This window comes from Solanum dulcamara, chromosome 7, assembly GCF_947179165.1.
Source record: "Solanum dulcamara chromosome 7, daSolDulc1.2, whole genome shotgun sequence".
Classification (NCBI taxonomy): domain Eukaryota; kingdom Viridiplantae; phylum Streptophyta; class Magnoliopsida; order Solanales; family Solanaceae; genus Solanum; species Solanum dulcamara.
The window spans coordinates 69,251,464-69,258,571 of record NC_077243.1 but is presented as its reverse complement, the minus strand read 5'-3'; positions in this window follow the sequence as shown (position 1 = coordinate 69,258,571).

Here is a 7,108-nt window from a genome sequence, read left to right as displayed (position 1 = left end):
CTGATGCTATCATATATATATGGGAACGCTTACACTCCAAACGAGATCTTATAACAGATGGATGGATCTCGAGGCTAATAATAAATAGATATAAGCTGCGGTATCTGAGACCGTGTGAAGAATCATTGGTAGAGACCTTGATAGATGGTGCGATCACTACCCTCGGGAATCTGGTAGTCCAGGACGAAAGATAGTCACGCACGAAAGCAAAAAGTAAAGATTAAGGATCAAAAAGGGTAAAACAGTAATTGTAAAAGATGGATGTGTTACGAAAGTGTCTCAGAATCTGTTAGATCTCGACTCGCTCCCAATAATGTAATAAAGGTAAAATGAGGAAATGGATGCGATTATATCAACATTAACGTACCCAATTCCATCAAAGTTATGAGGTTAAGCGTGCTCAGGTGGGAGCAATTTTAGGATGGGTGACCCCCTGAGAAGTATGCAAGAATTCTATATATTCAGACGTAAGACACAAATGAGAGGCTAGAGTAACTTAAGGGAAAACTAGAGTTTATGGAATGGCTATAAACCGTAAGAGGCCGCGTAAGACGATGTAGACTAGGCTGGTGAAGAGACAGAAAGTACATCACAGCTCTAGAACAACGATAGGCTTGAACATCGTTTGGAGCTATTTTGTAGTCTAGTTGATAGTGAATATATACATATATATATATATATATATATATATATATATATATACGATGTAGACTAGGCTGGTGAAGAGACAGAAAGTACATCACAGCTCTAGAACAACGATAGGCTTGAACATCGTTTGGAGCTATTTTGTAGTCTAGTTGATAGTGAATATATACATATATATATATATATACATATATATATATATATATATATATATATGAATGTGTAGGATGTCCCACGTACGATTATATCAGTAGACATGTGAGTTCCAACAACTGGTGTCACAGTAAGGAAGGCATTAACCACGCTAGGGTACCAAAGATCGAGCGACAATAAGAATAAAAGGTACAACTGTTGCAACGTACTCTACTATTATTTGACTGTAGGTTAAATTGGAGATTTTAGTATAGCGATATTTGGGAAATAAAGAGGGTAAGTAGATAGAAAACAAAGAGATCAAACTATTAGAAGGAGGTGAAAAGTAAGGAAACCTCAGTAAGTGAAACTCCCGAGAGAAATCACCAGCAAGGCGCGAGACCATATTATATTAGGCCAAAGAGGGATCACAATATTCTCAAGTACCAAAAAAGGAAACCCATAACGGGGAGGACTCGTGTAAGACCTAGTAGTTCGAGTATATTTTCAATTCTCAGGAGAACCAGTGATGGAATGGGCAGTTAATACAGCATCGCCGAGAGGGAAGTTTATTTCCTACCTTAAGGCGAGAAAAATGATCAGAAAAGGTTGTGTTTATTACCTGGTTCGCATACAGTATTTGGAAGCGGAAGCGCCAACCCTTCAGTCAGTTCCCGTAGTTAATGAATTCTCATATATATACCCAGACGAGCTTCCAGGCCTTCCTCCCGAACGCGAGATAGACTTTACCATAGATGTGCTGCTAGATACCCATATGATATATATTCCTCCATACAGAATGGCATCTGCAGAATTAAAAGAGCTGAAGGAGCAGTTAAAAGACTTACTGGAAAAAGGCTTCATCAGACCAAGTACTTCACCTTGGGGAGCCCCGGTATTATTTGTGTAAAAAAAAGATAGGTCGCTGTAGATGTGTATTGATTACAGGCAGCTGAATAAGGTAACCATTAAGAATAAACACCCCCTTCCCAGGATTGATGATTTATTTGATCAGTTGGAGGGTGCTAAGTGGTTTTCAAAAATAGACTTGCGATCGGGTTATCATCAGGTGCGGGTAAGAGAATCAGATAAACCAAAGACAACATTCTGGACCCAATATGGCCATTACGAGTTTAGAGTGATGTCTTTTGGCCTGACAAATGCTCCAGCGGTATTCATGGACCTGATAAATCGGGTATTTAGACCATTCTTGGATATGTTCATGATTATATTTATTGATGATATTCTGATTTATTCTCGGTCAGAAGCAGAGCATGCAAATCATCTGAGAGCGGTACTTGTAGTACTCTGACACCAGAAACTATATGCTAAATTTTCCAAATGTGAATTTTGGTTGACTTCTATGGCACTTCTGCCATATATTGTTGGGGCTGATGGTATTCGAGTAGATACACTGAAGATCGAGTTCGTAAAGAACTGGCCTAGGCCGACGACACCTACAGAGGTACGCAGCTTCTTGGGATTAACAAGTTATTATAGGATATCTGTAGAGAAATTTGCTTCAATTTCAGCACTACTGTCAAGATTAACTCAGAAGGGAGTCAAATTCTAGTGGACTCGTGCCTGTCAACGAACCTTTCAGTTATTGAAAGAGAAGTTGACTACAGCTCCAGTTCTAACTTTTCCAGATGGACCAGATAGGTATGTTATTTATTGTGATGCTTCGGGTGTAAGAATAGGTTGTGTTTTAATGCAGCATGGTAAAGTTATAACTTACGCTTTTCGGCACCTTAAAAGCATGAAAAAAAGGGATAAGGAATGAGCATGATTAAAAGGATAACAATAAGAGGAACCGCCCGAAGTATGAAGACACCCCATGAGGTTAGTTTAACATTCGAGAACGAATGTTCAAAAGGGGAGAAGAATGTTATAACCCGTATTTTGCACATTAGGATATTTTGGAAATAATGGTAACAAGTCAAGGACAAGGCTATATTTGATCTTGTTGGATACAAAATTCTTATGACTAAATTGAAATTTCAACTTGGAAATATTATAAAAGGTGAGGGGCAAAAATTGGAATTTCTCATAGAGAATGTTATGTCCCATATTTTATACGGTTGGATGTTTTAGGGTAGCTGTGGTAAAGTTAAGGGAATGACCATCTTTCAAAATTTATTTAATATACAAGTTGGATATGAATATTATTTATGATCATTAATAGTGTGGAAATAATGGAAAAGGCAAAGGGCAAAAAGGAAAGTTGGCAAAGTGGCCTATGGTAATATTGTGGAAGGCTAGGGGTAAAATAGGAATTTCATAAAGTCTTCAAGAAGATTCATGTGCCCCCCCCCCACATGCCACGTGGCAGCCCGTGATTGGAGGAAAGGGGTGTGTTGGACCAATGAGATCTTGACACGTGTCACCACTTAGGTCTTGACATGTGTCGCCACTTAGGACTTGACACGTGTCACCACTTGGGGGATGACATGTGTCACCCCTAAAGTAGTATATATATATATATATATATGAGTCTTATGACTCATTAATTTCCACACTCATCTAGAGTGTTCAAGAGCAAGGAAAACGAAATTACAAGAAAAAAAAAAGAGAAGAGAAGAGAAATTAAGGTAGAAAGAAGGAAAGAGCTACGGTTTTGGGAGGAGAAAAAGGTAAGTTCTCCAATTCCGTTCCAAGAATTAATTATATGAGTTATACCATGATGTTATGAAGATATTAGTAATGAAATTTTATGGTTTGAAGCAGCCCAAAACGTTACCAAACAGCCAATAAGTTTCAGATGCGCTAAAGGAAATTCTGAGGCGAGTTTTGGCGAGTTTTGGTGAATTTCGGGAAAGGTAAGGTTTTATCTTTCAATTTAACTTTATGAGGATGTTATGAAGTATATTACATGTCTTAATATATGATGGAAGTGTAAAAAATGTAAAAGGATGCTTGACGTTAGAAACAAACTAAATGGAAGTCGTAGTAGTTAAATCGAAGTCGCGTAGTGTGTTGTTTGGTGGTGCTGCAGTTTGGTGGTGGTTTAATTGCGTGTTGCAGGGCTGTAAAGTACTCAAAAATGGATGTGGGTGCTGCTGGTTGCAGCCACACGACCCTCCATTTGGTATGATTAAATATTTTACGAAATAAAGGTTAAAAACTCTACTTTGGTATCGTAGTTTTGAACGAGTTATTTGGAGCTTGTATTGTGTAAATTTGAAGTGATTTACTTGTATACATGCTGCTGGCTGTTGTTTTTGGTATGGTTGTTGACATGATGGCCGAGTTGAGAACTCGGGGATGTTGAAGTTATAGGGGAGATGCTGCCCGATTTTCGGTAGATTCGGAGCTAGTAATGAATAGTTGAGGGAAATGAATAAGGAAAGGACCTCTATGGAGACTTGGTTGTAGAGTTGGAATTGGAAAGTGAAAGGTTATTAACCTTAGTATTAATTTCATGTTAAATAGGTTCAAGAGACGACGAGGCGAGCATATTTAAGAGTAATCCGTAAGAGGTATGTAAAGTCTATCCTTTCTCTTCTTTTGGCATGTCTTTGTCATAAGTATGTAAAGTCTATCCTTTCTCTTCTTTTGGCATATCTTTGTCATAAGTATGTAAAGCTTATTCTTTCTCTTGGTATGTTTTGGCATAAGTACGTAAAGTTAATCTTTCTATGGTATTTATGAAACAAAAATATGTCTTTTATATAATTTCAAATAAGTTCCTATTCCTAGAGCCACTAGGATGGCCAATTTCTTGATTTTCGAAAGGTATTTTATTATGCTTTGATACATGTATATGATTCTAGAAGATTTATTTTGATATAATCCAGGGTAACTTTCGAAAGGTAATTGACATGACTCTTGTCTCGATTTTTACATGATAGCTCATTCTGATTATTTCATCGAGTCTTAAATATGATTTAATTTGCATTAGTTTCTCACTACTCCACTCGTGGATACCCCAATGCTTCCTTCACCGAGCCCGGGCTAGGTTTTGTTATCGTGCGTATTTCTCTGCATTGTTCGTCGTGTCCCGATGTGAGGGGGCAGGTATGACATGTACATGGGGTGGTAAATGTTATGCCACAGAGTTATGCTGTGCCATGTACATATATGTTTGTGATATGATATGATATGATATGATTTGATATGGCCATCTGATATGATATGATTTGTTACGGAGATATTCCCTACTCTGGTGTTATGCTGTGCCGTGGTGCCGATGATGGGAGGGCGACCACACTTTGTTCACCGAGTCCCATAATAGGGCCGGATATGGCATATGTTTTTCTGCATACATTATCTGAGGTTTTGATCAGCATTTGATATTTTTGGATATTTTGCTCATTTTTGCACATTCTACTCTGGTAATGACTTTACTGATTTCAGTCCATGCTTTACATACTCAGTACATTTTCCGTATTGACCCCCTTTCTTCGGGGGCTGCGTTACATGCCCGCAGGTACAGACGATTGGTTTGCTGATCCGCTCGCTTAGGACATCCACCATGTTGGTCGACAGTACTCCTTTGTCCGGAGCCCTATTTTGGTACTGACACTTTCTGTTGTATATATATACGTTGTTCAGGGGTACAGTGGGGCCCTGTCCCGTCATATGACTAGGATATCATTCTGTAGAGGTCTGTAGACATGAGATGTGGGTTTTGTATATATGTTTTGAGTTTTTTTGTATTTCGTGATGGCCTATCGGCCCTCGTGCATTTTATCTGTTTAGAGATCCCTTCTAATCATTACCTATGTTTATTCGATTAATGTACTAAGTGGGGCTAAGGGTACGTATGGGTGCCCAACTCGGGCACCAATCATGGCCTACGAAGTTGGGTCGTGACATGACCCATGCTTAGGTGTTTAGAAATCATGTCTTAGGTTTATTTCGGGGAAACTCGGGAACTTGCAAGCATGTTGTTATTCTTACATTGATCATCCATACCTTGTGGCCTTGGTTATTGTTATTTTCTATTAATATTGAGCATTTTGGCCTTAGCCTAAGCTTCGACTAGTGTTGTCATAGCCTTGTCATAGTTGGAGCTTTTTAGGCCTTGCTTTTTCTACGACGCTGATTCGGACGATTTAGCTCCATGTAGACTGGAATGTTAGATTTGGGTCTAGTAGTTTGAGCCTTAGATCAGGCGTTGCCTCATCTTGACGACCTTCTACACTCTTTCCCCTCTTATTATGGCACGTTCGAGGATGATTTGAGCTTTTGGGCCTCGCTTGGCGATTCAGGAATGTGTTGGGTCAAGCTTGGAGAGTTGGATTGATTACCTAAGGGTGGATGGCGTTTCATAGTAGCTTTTGACCATAGCTTGATTTGGACACTCTCAATAGCTACATTGATACTTTTGGGCAGGCATCCAGATTCAAGGTCTGGCCTCGACTATATTAATATCTTAGACGACCATCTGAATTCATGTTTCGGCCTCGATCCCATTGGTACCCTTAAAGAGAATCTAGTTTAAGGTCCGTCCTCTATGATTTCGGACTCTATTGGTTTATGTTAAGGTTCTGGTACTACATTCTCCATCTTTTGAATTTGCGAGTTCCATTCTCTGTAGTTCTAGCTATTTTGTGTGCCCGTCGAGCTTATGAGGGTTTTCTCGGATTTTTGTTTAAACTTGCGCATGAGTGTACCTTTTGGGTTTATGGGGGCCCAGTTAGGTGTAGTTAGTTTGTAGATTACCTTATTTAGTTCTTTCTACACTTGTGTGCATTACTTTACTTTACTTTAGACTTTTGTTCTTGACCTCCGTTCTGATCTATTCCTTCTTTTCATATTGCCTTTACTTTTCAAGCTCAGTCGGCCTATAATACCTACTGGGTACCTATTGTTTTGGTACTCATACTACACTCTGCATCTATTTTTGTGATGCAGGTCGGAGCACCAGTTACCAACGCTGATTCGGGCCAGCTACAGTCTGCACCAAAGACGAGGGTGAGCACTTGACGTTTTGGAATCTTTCTGTCTCTATTTGTACATATTTGACTTGTCTTTTATTTTTGAGACGATCTTTATTTTCGTGGTCTACTTTTGAGACTTATATCAGTATTTTGTAGCAGTTCTGTACTTGTGACTTCCAGGTTCTTGGAGAAATCTGATATTTTCCTGTATATATGTTATTCGTTGTGTTTCCGCTTATTCCTGTTTTTCCTATTATTGTTTTAGTATTATTTAGTTTCTCCCCTTAATCTCATTACTCGCAGTTCCGGTGTACAAATTGTGTTTTCTACTGGTGGGTTATAGTAGGTATTATCATGATTCGAGAGGTCTGGTCGTGACATATATATACACTGGACGACTTAATTACGCAATAGATTTTAATTTTCTTTTACATTTGGTATCAACA